Raw genomic sequence first — 16820 nt, 5'->3', positions numbered from 1 at the left:
CGGTTAATGAGATTCTCCGCAACCTTAATCTCAATAGATTCTTTGATGACGCTTTCCCAGTGTCTCGATGTTTGTGTTAAAATCTTGGTGTTTACCATGTACCGTGTGAATATGGTTTGGCATACATCGGTCAGACGACCAGGACCGTTGAGATCAGGTGCAAAGAGCACTTAAGATACACAAGACTGAGACAGGCAACCAAGTCAGTGATTGCCGAACGTTGTTTAGAACTCAATCATTCTATGAAGTATAATGATGCCAAGATTTTAACACAAACATCGAGATACTGGGACAGCGTCATCAAAGAATCTATTGAGATTAAGGTTGCGAAGAATCTCATTAACCGGGACACCGGTTTCCAGCTGAGCTCGACTGGGAACCCAGCACTCGATCTTCTGAAGACGCAACGACAACATCCAGACACAAAGGGACACAAGTATGAGGGTGGAATTGGAGATGACAGCCCAGTACATGTAACCAAGGACGTACATGAATTGGCACCTCAGACAATAGACAAAGTGTCTTGAGGACACTCTTCTGAGTCTCGATTGACGATTTGAACACAGTTGACCTGAAAATGACACTGCAGCCGCTCAAGGCAGGGGGGGGGGGGGGGGGGGAGGGGCAAGAACTTTGGACGGAACACGTAAAGGTGCGTTTACACTGAGTTCGCAACATTGTTCACAACATTATTTGCAACATTGTTGGTGGCTAGTAATGGACTGTCGATGTTCGCAACATGTTGGCAACACAAAATCAATGTTCCACGGCTGCGTCGGTAGAGATCAAAGAAACATTGTTCGTGGCCTGCTACCCTCTGAGTGAGTGTTTTGGTGTTCGTTTTGCTGGAGTGTAGTGGTGCATTTATTTTATGTCCCTTCATTTTTATTTGAAATGGAGTGTTCACGAGACAAAATTTTCCAGTTGATATCGCTCTATGAGGCAGAGGAGTGCCTGTGGAATGTACGTTGCGCAGGTTAAAAAAATACTAAAATCAAACATGATTCATTACAAAAAGTTGCTGCTGGTGCAGTGATGTGGACAAAAAAATTAAATCTCTCTTGTCTCAGTACTGACGAGAAAAAAGAAAAATAGAAGAAAGTAAAAAATCTGGATGTGGTACTGACACACTTTACGAAACGAAGTGGTTTGGATTTAAATATCTACGTTTCCTGAATGACAAGGAACTTCAAATGGTTCAAATGGCTCTGAGCACTATGGGACTTAACACCTGAAGTCATCAGTCCCCTAGAACTTAGAACTACTTAAACCTAACCAACCTAAGCACATCACACACATCCATGCCCGAGGCAGGATTCAAATCTGCAACCGTAGCTGCAGTGCAGTTCCAGACTGCAGCGCCTAGAAATGCTTGGCCACACCGGCCGGCGATAAGGAACTATTTGAGATATGGCTGGCTTTGATAGGAGTCTCCTGATGCCAGAAAACGAAGAGTAATAGCAAGCCTTTGGTTCACAGGGATTGCTTTTCGGAAATTTGTGTCTTTCTTTGAAACAACTGGTCCTATAATATTCAACGACATTTCAAAATCTGACGGCGACATCCTAGTGTAGTTACAAAAGCCAGAACCGTCTTCCAAATTCAGCTCACAAAGCATGTCGTTCCCGCCACGTCTTGTGTAGTTTGTTTTGGTCCACCAACAATGACTACGTCGTTTTTTGTTTTTGTCTGTTCATTTTGTTAAGTATTATTAATGCAGCACCAAATGTCATTAATTCTTCCTTTTCACTTGACATAGCGTATCACTTGATGTGAATACACAAAGTAACCTGTCAGTTCACCGCAGCAGACTATGCGAATACGTAGAAATCTTGGTCACTAGTGTAAACGGGAATGCGAACAACGAACAATTTTGCCAACATGTTGAGGGAACAAGTTGCACACAATGTTCCGAGCAAAAACATGTTCTGAGCTCAATGTAAACGCGCCTTAACACGACAAGCCACAGTAACGGAAGTCCTAATTCACAGGAGGACTCAAGTGACAACAGTCGGAAGATAAAATGTCTAGCACAGCCCAGACGACATTCAGAACTTAACTCAGCTATATTGACAACAGATAATAACCACAAAGTACGTGCACAGCGCTCAGAACAGCTGGGGCTAGAAGAAAATGCTACGGGTGTTGCTATTGGTTGGAGCACACCGCGGACAGAGCACCAGATGTGGTGCAGACGGCAGAGGGAATGCCCAGCACAACGTAGGCACTAATACTGGACTCGTTCCACACAGGAATCAGTATCATACAGCACCTGAAGAAGACTGTGAGTCACCAGTTGAAATATCGTGCAGGAAAGACACTAATAACCGGCAGAAACCCAATTATTTTCTGAAATTGTAATAATTTGTTTGTCTGTACATGTACATCACATCTACCTCCATGTCAGATCTGCGCTCAGGGTTAACTCATTGATTGGCATGCTGTGCACATACACTGAAGTGCCAAAAGTTATGGGATACCTCTTAACATCGTGTCGTACCTCCTACTGCCCTGCGTAGTGCAACAATGTGCCATCCATGGACTCAACAAGTTGTTGGAAGTCTGTGCAGATATACTGAACCACGCTGTCCCTACAGCTGTCCATAATTCCAAAAGGGTTGCCATTGCCGGATTTTGTTCACGAACTGTCCTCTCAATTATGTCCCATAAATGTTTGATCGGATTCGTGTTGGGCTATCTGGGTGGCTGACTCGTTCAATGCCATTGTCCAGAATGTTCTTCAGACCAGTGGCAAACAATTGTGGCCTGGTGGACATGGCACATAGTCATCCATAAAAATTCTGTCATTGTTTGGGAACATACAGATGTTTTCAAATTATTAGACTAAAGACTTTTTTTTTCCAAATCTTTACATTTACTACACATTTACATCTACATACAGATTATATTTGTGTATTCAGTACTTTGTATGCATGCCACTGTTATTAATCATCATTTTTATCCTGTTTGGCATAGTTTTTATTAACTTTTCACTTGACACTTTAATGTCATTGTCACGGTACCAGATTTCCTGTAGTTTCTCTGTGAGATCTTCTTTGGTGGTTATTATAAATTTCTTTAACCTCTGTCTCACATTAGCCCCTAAATTTTCAATTAGGTTCATATAAGAGGTATTCCCTGGCCAGGGCAACACTTTCAATTGCTTTTCTTCTAAGTACTTGGAAACACTTTTGGCTTTGTGGCAAGTTGCCCCATCATGCGTAAAAATGGTATCTTTATTAGGAAACCACTCATTTATTTGGAGGAAAAGTTCCATTTCAAGGATTTCTTTATATTGTTCGTGCCTCGTCCCTTCAACAATGTGTAATCTGCCAGGTCTTTTCACAGACATCACACTCCGCCGCGTGGAGTGGCTGTGTGGTTAGAGGCGTCATGTCATGAACTGTGTGGCTGGTCCCGCAAGCGATTCAAGTCCTCCCTCGGGCATGGGTGTGTGTGTTGTCCTTAGCGTAAGCTAGTTTAAGTAGTGTGTAAGTCTAGGGACCGATGACCTAAGCAGTTTGGTCCCTTTGGAATTCACACACATCACTCTCCAAACCATAACGGAAGTTAGATGCTTCATACATTGCTGCATGCATTCGGCTTTGAACTGTTCTCCAGGTCTCCTGCAATGAATGTACCAGCTGCTTTCTTCCATCACAGTGAATACAGATTCATCCTGGAAGCATACCGTATTTACTCGAATCTAAGCTGCACTATTTTTCCGATTTTTGTAATCCAAAAAACCGCTTGCGGCTTAGAATCGAGTGCAAAGCAAGCGAAGTTCAGAAAAATGTTGGTAGGTGCCGCTACAACTATAACTTCTGCTGTCGAATATATGTAGTGCTACACAGGTATGCTGTGTAGGCACAAAGATAAATACTTTCGCCAAAACCTCTGCGTCAGTAAATAAATTAAAAAAGAAAAAAAAGAAAGGTGGAAGACGAGCTTTTTTTTTCTCCGCCCCGAGTTTCGACCACTGCATTTTCATACATTATCCAATGAAGTAAATACAAATTTCGTATTGTTCATCTTCGAATGTAGCAGAATTTCAATGTACTACGAAAATCCGACTGGCAAGACTGTTTAGGATGTTTGTCAATATGGTCAACTCTACATTCTGAATTTTTTCCTACCAGTGAGAAGAGATGGTTGCTAATAGGAACCTGATGAAATGTAAATCACATGCAGTATTCTCTTCACCATAAGAATAATACGAATATAAACATCTTGCCATGTATTCTTTCGCGTTTGCTGCTATCTCATTTAAATCCTGTCTGCCTAATAAACTACGAAACTAGAGTGAGACAACAGCAAACGCGGAAGAATATACGTATCGTGTCATGTTTATATTCGTGTTATTCTTATGCCTAATGTGTACAGTCAGAAATGAAGCACGGCAACTGACTAGATTTTTAAATCTAAGATGATTCTAATTTCTGTGCAGAATTTGATGTACTAAAGAAGCGGACGCAGAGATTTTCAAATGGAGAAAAATTTTCGGCGAACTCTCGTTCAGAACATGTTCTATCATACGCAGTCTATTATTTGGTTCTTGTTGATCATTATCAAAGAAAGCAGCAGTGTAAGTAACAACAAATAGCAGTCTCTTGCCATTATTTCGCAAATGAGACGATTCCTCTCTCTTTTTTTTTTTTTAATTGTAAGCGGCGGTAGCGCGCACAAAAGCAAGCCGTGCCGCGAGCGGCGACAGACCGTAAACACGGACTATAAGAATGCGACAAACAATGCATGACACAGTACAGTAATGCATTTTCAGCTTAGGATGACGTGAACACCTATAACAAAGAAAACGGCACTTATCAGATCAAAGCAAAATAAGCAATCGATTCAAACCAGACAGAGCACGTGAAAAAGGAAGGGTACTCGTATAAATACGGACGGAGCGCCTGACGCATAGCAATGGCTACCTGGTAAAGCTTAACTGCCAAGCTTAAGACTCGAACCAAACTACTGTCGCTGTATCATCATTCATTCGACGTAAATTGTGTCTCATATTACAATGGACCAACTTTGTTTCGATTTGGAGGTGCGGCCTAAAACTTTTCTCTCCCCTTGAATTTCGAGTCGCAAATTTCAGGTGCGGCTTAGATTCGGGAAATTTTTTTTTTTCCTTTATTTTGAGTCTCATTTTTCAGGTGCGGCTTAGATTCGAGTGCGGCTTAGATTCGAGTAAATACGGTACCTGCAGCATGTGTACAGAATTACAAGTTAGAAAAGTTGGGAATAGTAGCAGAGGAGACCTTAACAGTCCCAAAATTCAAATGCGCATTCCTTCAGTATCAATAGAACATCACAATTTCAAGCCAATACTCCTATCTTTAGAGAGTAGACCCCCTTAATTTACCGGATCATTGCACATACCTTAGCCCACTCACTTGTCCAGTCCTGAAGTTGTTTAGCCCACTGCAGTCTTTTGGTTTTCATGTCAAGTGTAATTTTCTGTTTTTCCTTGGTCAGCATGCCTTTAAACCACATTCAAACAGCCTCCTCCTCACTGCCATAGTGAAACTTCGACATCCAAACCTTTCAGCTGATGGCTCGTGTCTGTAGAAGTAAGTTTACAGATCATTGTAGACATGCTCGTAAGTCTTCCCATTGTTCTAGGACTGAGTTTTCTTTTACGTCCACATTTTTTGTATTCACCACCTTTCTGCAAAAGTTTGATTCTGCTGGCAGGTTTCTGTGATATTCTCATGTTGTCAGCAATTTCTTGCTGTGTATAATGATTTTCAGCAAGAAGTGCTACCTCAGCCGAAACTTTCCGAGGTGAAACATCTTTTGTCTTCCCCATAACCTCAGTTTCTTTTGGAACTACATGATTTACTCCTATAGCTAAAATCATGCAAATTCACAAGTTTTTAATGTCTTATTAATGTGGCAAGAAGTTGATAGAATAAATAACAAGCTTAAGGACACCACAGAAACATCAAACATTACTGCTAACACAGTTTCATGGCATGTACACAGACATATAATATCAACATGATTTGGAGAGAAAATGACAAATTTTGCCAACTGTGAAAAATTCAGTGGTCTGTTAGTTGCTCGGAAGGGAAATTTCGTGGCATCACGCAAATCATTAAAACAAATCAATTATTACACCTTTCTTTCCTATTTTTACACCAGAAAACTTAAGATTATCAAATATAATTGTTTAGTCTAATAATTTGAACTTGTCTGTAAAACAATGAATGGCTGCAAATGGTCTCCAAGTAACCGAACATAACCATTTCCAGTCAGCGATCGGTTCAGTTGGATCAGAGGATCCAGTCCGTACAATTATGGAGCTACCACCGGCTTGCACTGTGCCTTATTGACAAGTTGGCTCCACAGCATTGTGGGGTCTGCGCCACACTCAAACCCTGCCGTAAGGTATTACCAACTGAAATCGGAACCCATCTGATCGAGCCACAGTTTTCCAGTCGTCTAGGGTCCAACCGACCACGAGCCCAGGAGAAGCACTGCAGGCAATGTCGTGCTATTAGCAGAGGCACTCGTGTCGGTTGTCTGCTGACACAGCCCATCAATGCCAAATTCCACCGCAGTGTACCTATGGATATGTTCGTCGTATGACCCACATTGATTTCTGCATTATTTGATGCAGTGCTGCTTGTCTGTCAGCACTGACAACTCTACACAAATGCTGCTGCTCTCGGTCGTTAGGTAAAGGCCACCGGCCACTGTGTCGTCTGTGGTGAGAGGTAATGTCTGAAATTTGATATTCTCAGCACACTGTTTCAAGTACTTAGGATGCATATTCTCACAGGATGGCAACATAGTGAAAGAACTGGAAGCGAGGTGTAGCAAGGCTAATGCAGTGAGCGCTCAGCTACGATCTACTCTCTTCTGCAAGAAGGAAGTCAGTACCAAGACTAAGTTATCTGTGCACCGTTCAATCTTTCGACCAACTTTGTTGTATGGGAGCGAAAGCTGGGTGGATTCAAGGTTACCTTATCAATAAGGTTGAGGTTACGGATATGAAAGTAGCTAGGATGATTGCAGGTACTAGTAGATGGGAACAATGGCAGGAGGGTGTCCACAATGAGGAAATCAAAGAAAAACTGGGAATGAACTCTATAGATGTAGCAGTCAGGGCGAACAGGCTTAGATGGTGGGGTCATGTTACACGCATGGGAAAAGTAAGGTTACCCAAGAGACTCATGGGTTCAGCAGTAGAGGGTAGGAGGAGTCGGGGCAGACCGAGGAGAAGGTACCTGGATTCGGTTAAGAATGATTTTGAAGTAATAGGTTTAACATCAGAAGAGGCACCAACATTAGCACTGAATAGGGGATCATGGAGGAATTTTATAAGGGGGGCTATGCTCCAGACTGAACGCTGAAAGGCATAATCAGTCTTAAATGATGATGATGATGATGATGAGCACACTGTTGACACTGTATCACTGTGGATCTCGGAATGTTGAACTCCCTAACGATTTCCAAAATGGAATGTCCCGCGCATCTCACTCCAACTACCATTCCGTGTTCGCGCGGCCACAATCACATCGGAAACCTTTTCACATGAATCATCTGAGTAGAGCGGACAGCTCCACCAATGCACTGCCCTTTTATACGGGGTGTCCCAAAGAGAATGACCCAATTTTAACTTGTAATAATATTGAGACAAATGCCACTAGGTAACTGGAACAGTGCTAGATGTGATCGGCATGGTCTAGAGTTTCAGAAAAAATCTGCTAGATGTCACTATGAGTGCTGACCTGGAGCGTGCTGCCAATCTCACGCAATATGGTGTCCGTGCAACAGAAAGCGTATTGTGTTACTGAATTTAGTTGTACTCAATCAGTGATTGCAGTTCAGCGGCATTTCATATTCGATTTCGTGCCAAACCATCACCACCAAAGAACATTCGACGGTGGTATAAACAGTTTGAAGAAACAGGGTGCCTCTGCGAAGGCAAAAATCCTGACGAGCCATGCGTTCCTGAACAAACATTGGAACAAATCCGACGAGCATTTGAGCGGAGCCCCCGCAAGTCTACGCATCGTGCGTTGCCGTGCATGACAGTGTGGCATGTGTTATGGCATTGTTAGCCCTCCAACCGTACCGATTACAACTGGTTCGAGCTCTTCGAGGTACTGACGGAGTGAAGCAAGTGGACTTCAGCAATGCTGTTCTAGAGGACACGGAAGATGACACTTTTATGTCACGGTCGATATTCAGCGATGAGGCAACTTTCCATATTAGCAGTAAGGTTCACCATTATAATGTGCGTATATAGGGGCTCGAAAATCCTCATGAAACAATTGAACATGAGTGTGATTCACCAAAAGTGAATGTTTTTTGTACGGTTTCACAAAGCAAGGCTTATGGACCCTGCTTTTTTGAGGAAGAAACCGTAACAGGACAATCGTATCTTGCAATGCTACGGACACTTGACTCTGACAATTTCATCTATCAGCAAGATGGAGCACCACCCTACTGGCACAACAACGTGCGCAGTTTCCTCTATGCCAACGTGCCTCAACGTAGGATAGGACGTACAGGACCGCGAGACCAGTATTTACACTCTTGGCCTCCTAGGTCCCCTGACTTAACACCGTGCGATTGCTTCCTGTGGGTGATATGTTAAACAATGTGTTTATGTTCCTCCCTTACCTTGTGATATTGGTGAACTAAAAACCAGAATATCAGCTGCTGTAGCTTCAGTGACAGAAGACACCTTACGCTCAGTTTGGGATGAATTTGGCTATCTGCTAGATGTCATCCGTGCAGCCAATGCAGGACATATTGAACATTTATGATGGATTTTTATAAACTTCTGTCTTTTCTGAATTATTTAGTATGCAATTTGTTGGTGTTAAGCCCTTCTTCCTAATAAATAATTCTATTCAAAATCGGGTCATTCTTTTTGGGACACCCTGTATTTTGTGTACGCAATACTGCTGCCTTTTGTATATGTGCTTATCACTGTCGCATGACTTTTGCACCCTCAGTGTGTGGCTGACACTAGCTTCCATCGTTCAGGCATATATGACACTGAAACTTATGCAATCAATGAGAAATTCCAATTTTTCTTCCCCTGTGAGCAATTGATAGATGTAAGAAACAACTTAAAATATGAATTGCATTTATATAACATTACAGATATTTTATTTTCTGTCATGTTTCTCAAAACTTTCTGAGCCTATACGCAGCTGATGAAGACAGTTTGGCAAAAAACACGTAAACCCTTCTTGCTTTCTTCATGGTGACATTCCTTTCTTTAGTTTGTTTTGTTGGCAAATAGCAGAAAGTACGCATCCTATGAATCTTGTAACTTTTTAAAAATTTTCTTTGTAGGGGAAGAGTGAGCTTTGCTGCTTATTTTTTCCACATTTTCAAAGGGAAGGCAAAACTGTGATTCAGCATTTTTCTTTCTGAATTTTCTGATTCTGGTTAGTGACTTTGGTTTGTTACTTGAGTCAGGTACACCTTTACAACAGTTATACTTAGAAGATACTCCAGATCATGGGACAAATCACTTTGTTTCTGTGCTTCTTGCACTTCATCTTTCTTTATATTATTTTGGGCATTTCTATAGATACAAAACTTGTACAAACATACCTTTTGTCTGTGCTGTAACAAACGGTGAACACAAATAGACAACAATCATAGCACAACCATTATATCTCACTTTATTGGCTGTTGGAGTTAGTCACACATATTCTAAATGCAAATATAAAGCAGTGTCTCGAAAAGAATGACCCGTTTCATGACAATCAACATGGATTCCTAAAACTTTAGTCAGGAAAAACTTAATTTATGAAAAGCATTTGACTCAGTATCGTATGAACTCTTCATAATGAAAGTACTATCATATGGTATATCAAACAATATTTGTGACTAGATTGAGAATTTCATGCATTTCACAATAGTTTTCAGTATGGTTCTGCTGCAGATACTCTGTGATCAAAAGTATCCAGACACCTGGCTGAAAATGATGTAGAAGTTCGTGATGCCCTCCACTGGTAATACTGGAATGCAATATGGAGTTGGCACACCTTTAGCCTTGATGACAGCTTCCACTCTCGCAGGCATACGTACAGTCAGCTGCTGGAAGGTTTCTTGGGGAATGGCAGCCCATTCTTCACGGACTCCTGTATTGAGGAGAGGTATTGACGTCGGTCAGTGAGGCCTGGCACAAAGTCAGCATTCCAAAACATCCCAATTATGTTCTGTAGGATTCAGGTCAGGTCTCTGTGCAGACCAGTCCACTACAGGGACGTAATTGTCATGTAACCACTCCACCACAGGCTGTGCATTACGAACAGGTGCTCAGTCGTGTTGAAAGATGCATTCGCCATACCTGAATTGCTCTTCAACAGTGGGAACAAAAAGGTGCTTAAAACATCAATGTAGGCCTGTGCTGTGATAGTGCCACACAAAACAACAAGGAGTGCAAGCCCCTTCCATGAAAAACGCGACCACACCATAACATCACCCCCTCTGAATTTTACTGTTGGCACTACTCATGCTGGCAGATGACGTTCACACACAATGTTTTTCCATTGTTCAGTTGTCCAATGTTCATGCTCCTTACACCAAGTGAGGCATCGTTTGGCATTTACCGATGTGATGTGTGGCTTATGAGCAGCTGCTCAACCATGAAATCCAAGTTTTCTCACCTCCTGCCTAACTGTTATAGTACTTGCAGTGGATCCTGAGGCAGTTTGGAATTCCTTTGTGACGGCCTGGACAGACGTCTGTCTGTCACACATTACGACCCTCTTGAACTGTCGGCGGTCTCTGTCAGTCAACAGATGGGGTCGGCCTGTACGCTTTTGTGCTGTACCTGTCCCTTCACGTATCCATTTCACTATCACATCAGGGACAGTGGACCTAGGGATGTTTAGGAGTGCGGAAATCTTGCATACAGACATATCACACTAGTGACACGCACTCACCTGACCACGTTTGAAGTCTGCGAGTTCCGCGGTGTGCCCCATTCTGCTCTCTCACGATGTCTAATGACAACTGAGGTCACTGATATGGAGCACCTGCAGTAGGTGGCAGCACAATGCACCTAATATGAAAAACGATGTTTTTGGGGATGTCCGGATACTTTTCATCCCATAGTGTACAACTTATAAAAAACAATTATACGACCTTTGTTGTGCACTTTATGCAAAAATTAATGTTTGGTGCTGAAGAAGTATTTCTTGCAAATCTGCATGGCAAACTATAGTCAACATTTTTTCTTGTACACTGCCCCACATTAGTGAAGTTTTTAGACAGTTTGCTCATGACCATTTTCAGCTAATGCCAGTGCCGAATCTCCACCTCAGAAAATATGCAGTGCTGGATTGAGCCAGAACGGGATCTGCAGCAAATGCTAAGCAGAGGCCTTCCATTTGCTTTAGGCCCCAATGTTTAGGATATAAAATAAAACAAGACTTTACTTTGTTCCCAAGACAGTATGTATATTTTCTTGAATGGTGAACAAACATTTAAAACATAATTCGTTTTGCATCCTGAGAAAATATAAACACTTCCTTACTCCAATAACACTTTTAAATAAAAATTAACTTTATTAAATTTGTGCAAATTAATGAAGTTACATAGTGATTGAATTGAGGCTTTCAAGGCTAAGAAATTAAAATCAAAGTAAGAATTTATGTAAATCCAAATTAAACAAATAAAACTAAAACCCATGTTCATTTTGATAAGGATAAAAAATATATGATCCTGTAAGTACTGAACATACAGTCTTTAGCTTTACGAGCATAGAGCTTTAGGCATTCATACCATAGAGCTCCAGGGTGAACTAATGTTATTTTTGATTGTTTCAATCTTTTTTGAGAAATTATTTTTGTCATGTTTTTATGATTGGGGTCCACCAGGTTTGATGACTGAAATGAAATGTGTGAAACCTGGCACCCAGTCCTACACCACTATAAGGATAATTTCATAAAGTCAATCACACCTCTGGTGTTTTAGTGCAAATAAACCTTTACTGTATTCAGAAGTATGAGTAAATGAATTGTAACAATTACATTTCCTTGAGAGATGATATGAAACATCAATAATTAATAACTACATTGTGATATACGTTGTACGTAGAACCCACATTTTTTAAACTTGTTAACATTGTAAGCAAACTTTACTCTGCATTGCTTCTTGTTTTCCTGTCTGCAGTCACTTGATAGGATTGTATTTCACTCTTATTAACATTTTATACTGTTGTTAAATATTATTATTGTATCCTATTAGCCCACAGCAATTGGCAAAGAAAAGCAGCACAAAAGATATGCAGAAAGTGTGAAACTACAACACTTTATACAATAGTCTGTCGACAGGAAAGGAACCTTCATTCTAGATGGCCTGTATCAAAAGTGGGCCGACTGTAAGAAAAGTAAATACACTGTTGAAGGAACAAACGACTGTAATAGTAGATGTACAAAAATAATGTGGTATCCTTTAATTACCTTCTTATTGACTATCAGTGGAACCCTATTCTAATTGATCAGGTTATTGCGACTAGCTCGGACAACTTCAGCGAATTCTGCTGGAAGTTTTACAGTGTTGTCAACTTAGAAGACACAAAGTATGGTGTAGCCATCACTCACTTTTAGAAGGGATCTAAAATTGTTGCTACTTATTGTTGGTTTTTGACATCACCATCTTTCCATTGGATGATACGTAGAATACCAACAGATTTTTTTACACAAAGATGCGGGCCACCTAGTGCACAGTGCCCAAAGCATTTAATAACTCCCGGATGGATGCATCACATTCTCTCATGCCAATTATGCGCCCTCTTCCAAACTCGCTGATTGACGGTATGGTCCGCGCATATGTCTGCGAGGCATGCTGCACGACTGCTCATGCCATACTAATCCATTAGCTTAGCTTAATGGAGACAACTAGAACTGCAGGCACATTTTACTGGCAGGTGGTGTTGCATCGCGATATTGATGTTGACCTTGAACCCGAGGACTCACTTCAAATACTAACCGTTTCTGTAGAACATATGATTGTACATATCCTGTGGATATGAACATCCTACAGGGTGTTTCAAAAATGACCGGTATATTTGAAACGGCAATAAAAACTAAACGAGCAGCGATAGAAATACACCGTTTGTTGCAATATGCTTGGGACAACAGTACATTTTTAGGCAGACAAACTTTCCAAATTACAGTAGTTACAATTTTCAACAACAGATGGCGCTGCGGTCTGGGAAACTCTATAGTACGATATTTTCCACATATCCACCATGCGTAGCAATAATATGGCGTAGTCTCTGAATGAAATTACCCGAAACCTTTGACAACGTGTCTGGCGGAATGACTTCACATGCAGATGAGATGTACTGCTTCAGCTGTTCAATTGTTTCTGGATTCTGGCGGTACACCTGGTCTTTCAAGTGTCCCCACAGAAAGAAGTCACAGGGGTACATGTCTGGCGAATAGGGAGGCCAATCCACGCCGCCTCCTGTATGTTTCGGATAGCCCAAAGCAATCACACGATCGTCGAAATATTCATTCAGGAAATTAAAGACGTCGGCTGTGCGATGTGGCCGGGCACCATCTTGCATAAACCACGAGGTGTTCGCAGTGTCATCTAAGGCAGTTTGTACCGCCACAAATTCACGAAGAATGTCCAGATAGCGTGATGCAGTAATCGTTTCGGATCTGAAAAATGGGCCAATGATTCCTTTGGAAGAAATGGCGGCCCAGACCAGTACTTTTTGAGGATGCAGGGACGATGGGACTGCAACATGGGGCTTTTCGGTTCCCCATATGCGCCAGTTCTGTTTATTGACAAAGCCGTCCAGGTAAAAATAAGCTTCGTCAGTAAACCAAATGCTGCCCACATGCATATCGCCGTCATCAATCCTGTGCACTATATCGTTAGCGAATGTCTCTCGTGCAGCAATGGTAGCGGCGCTGAGGGGTTGCCACGTTTGAATTTTGTATGGATAGAGGTGTAAACTCTGGCGCACGAGACGATACGTGGACGTTGGCGTCATTTGGACCGCAGCTGCAACATGGCGAACGGAAACCCGAGGCCGCTGTCGGATCACCTGCTGCACTAGCTGCGCGTTGCCCTCTGTGGTTGCCGTACACGGTCGCCCTACCTTTCCAGCACGTTCATCTGGTCACGTTCCCAGTCCGTTGAAATTTTTCAAACAGATCCTTTATTGTATCGCTTTTCGGTCCTTTGGTTACATTAAACCTCCATTGAAAACTTCGTCTTGTTGCAACAATACTGTGTTCTAGGCGGTGGAATTCCAACACCAGAAGAATCCTCTGTTCTAAGGAATAAACCATGTTGTCTACAGCACACTTGCACATTGTGGACAGCACACGCTTACAGCAGAAAGACGACGTACAGAATGGCGCACCCACAGACTGCGTTGTCTTCTATATCTTTCACATCACTTGCAGCGCCATCTGTTGTTGAAAATTGTAACTACTGTAATTTTGAAAGTTTGTCCGCCTGAAAATGTACTGTTGTCCCAAGCATATTGCAACAAACGGTGTATTTCTATCGCTGCTCGTTTAGTTTTTATTGCCGTTTCAAATATACCGGTCATTTTTGAAACACCCTGTATGAATAGTCATTGAAGAAGTTCTCACCATGTAGCGGAGATGTTGAGTCGCAGATAGGCATGAAAAAAGATTTTCACACTAAAAGCTTTCAGCCAATGGCCTTTGTCAGCAACAGACACACATATGCCCGCACGCACACACACTCCTGCAAACGCAACCCTCTCACATGATTGCAGTGTGAAAATCTTTTTGTTGTGCCTATCTGTGACTCAGCATTTCCACTATGTGGTGAGTAGCTACTTTCCTTCTCATAATATTGTTACATTCCATCGTGGGTTTTCCATTGTTCATTCTAGGGGTTCTGTTTTTCCTGAACATGAGTGTACATTACCTCACAGAACCAAGTTTACACAGTTCGCAAACAGATGGCACGTACATCTTTATTTGCTTTGTTTGAGTGACTACTGTGATCAGAATGAGATTTTCACTCTGCAGCGGAGTGCGCGCTGATATGAAACTTCCTGGCAGATTAAAACTGTGTGCCCGACCGAGACTCGAACTCCGGACCTTTGCCTTTCGCGGGCAAGAGCTCTACCAACTGAGCTACCGAAGCACGACTCACGCCCGGTACTCACAGCTTTACTTCTGCCAGTACCTCGTCTCCTACCTGTCAGAAGTAAAGCTGTGAGTACCGGGCGTGAGTCGTGCTTCGGTAGCTCAGTTGGTAGAGCTCTTGCCCGCGAAAGGCAAAGGTCCCGAGTTCGAGTCTCAGTTGGGCACACAGTTTTAATCTGCCAGGAAGTTTTGACTACTGTGATATCTGCCCACAAAGTATGTAAGTTACCAAATTGTGCATTAGCATGAATTGCCAGATGTGAGAAGAATTCTGCATGGAATGAAAAAGAGACACTAGTACTTGAGTTGTTTCTTTGTTTTTGTTGTGCAGGTTAGTGAGTGTACCTGAGGCTGCAAAGTAGTTCCATTCATTTTCGGCTGCGTTCCAGAGAGGATGAGCTGCTAACTCATCCCACACTGCGGTCTGTTCTGTAGCAGCGCTTCTGCAGTCGCTTCTCCGTTTAACAGGTAACTGGACTAGCTTGTAGTGTAACATGTAAGCATCTGTTGAAGTTGTTTGCATTGCTCAAGGGTATTCAGCCAGGTGTTACTATTCATGTAGCATGGCATTTTGACAGGTTACGTTAGTGTGTCTTCAGGTGATACCTATAGACTGAGCATCTTCACTGCGTCACACCTCCTTTGCACTCTTACCAATCCACACTCCTTCCCCACGACCAGGTTGCATCCGACATTAGAATGCTGTGCTCAAACTCTGGTCCCTCGATGCTGCTGCTGCCCAAGTCAGGCTGTGAAGTTGCTCTCATCCACACTGTGACATCAGTTGGCTGAGTGCTGGATCCCATGCTTTACTGAGAGGAAGCTACCGTCCCTGTCGATCAGGCCGTAGGACACTCATATTTTGTTTGCTTCCTTTAGTACAAAGTCTCAAAGCAATGCGGACTGTCTCAACACTTACACTATATGATCAAAAGTATCCAGACACCCCAAAAACATACATTTTTCATGTTAGGTGCATTGCGCTGTCACCTACTGCCAGGTACTCCATATCAGCGACCTCAGTAGTCATTAGACATCGTGAGAGAGCAGAATGGGGCGCTCTGTGGAACTCGTGCACTTCGAACGTGGTCAGGTGTCACTTCTGTCATACATCTGTATGCAAGATTTCCACACTTCTAAACATCCCTAGGTCCACTGTTTCTGATGTGAGAGTGAAGTGGAAATGTGAAGGGACACGTACAGCACAAAAGAGTACAGGCCGACCTCGTCTGTTGGCTGACAGAGACCACTGACAGTTGAAGCGGGTCGTAATGTATAATAGGCAGACATCTATTCAGACTATCTCACAGGAATTCCAAACTGCATCAGGGTCCTCTGCGAGTACTGTGACAGTTAGGTGGGAGGTGAGAAAACGTGGATTTCATGGTCAAGTGGCTGCTCATAAGCCATACATCATGCCGGTAAATGCCAAATGATGCCTTGCTTGGTGTAAGGAGTGTAAACATTGGACGATTGAACAGTGAAAAATATTGTGGAGTGCTGAATCATGGTACACAATGTGGTGATCTGATGGCAGTGTGTGGGTATGGCGAATGCCCGGTGAACGTCATCTGCCAGCGTGTGTAATGCCGATGGTAAAATTTGGAGGTGGTGGAGCCATGGTGTGGTCGTGTTTTTCGTGGAGGGCACTTGCACCACTTATTCTTTTGCTTGGCACTATCTCAG

The 16820-nt window shown here is 42.5% G+C and overlaps 1 protein-coding gene across 3 annotated transcripts in view; it reads left to right on the top strand.

Annotated features, from left to right (window-relative positions):
• LOC124720053 (histone acetyltransferase KAT2A) overlaps positions 1-16820 on the top strand; it is a 343302-nt gene that overhangs the window by 53322 nt on the left and 273160 nt on the right. For 2 of the 3 annotated variants that reach the window (XM_047245315.1, XM_047245314.1), the window contains one exon: positions 15466-15602. The exons of the other annotated variant lie outside the window; for it this stretch is intronic. The gene's annotated coding sequence lies outside the window, so the exon portion shown is untranslated. The remainder of the gene's footprint in view (positions 1-15465; positions 15603-16820) is intronic. 3 annotated transcript variants of the gene reach the window in all.

The sequence above is a fragment of the Schistocerca piceifrons genome, chromosome 11 (genome assembly GCF_021461385.2).
Source record: "Schistocerca piceifrons isolate TAMUIC-IGC-003096 chromosome 11, iqSchPice1.1, whole genome shotgun sequence".
In the NCBI taxonomy this organism is placed as follows: Eukaryota; Metazoa; Arthropoda; class Insecta; order Orthoptera; family Acrididae; genus Schistocerca; species Schistocerca piceifrons.
The sequence above is the reverse complement of the archived record's forward strand: the minus strand, read 5'-3'. Positions and strand labels throughout refer to the sequence as shown.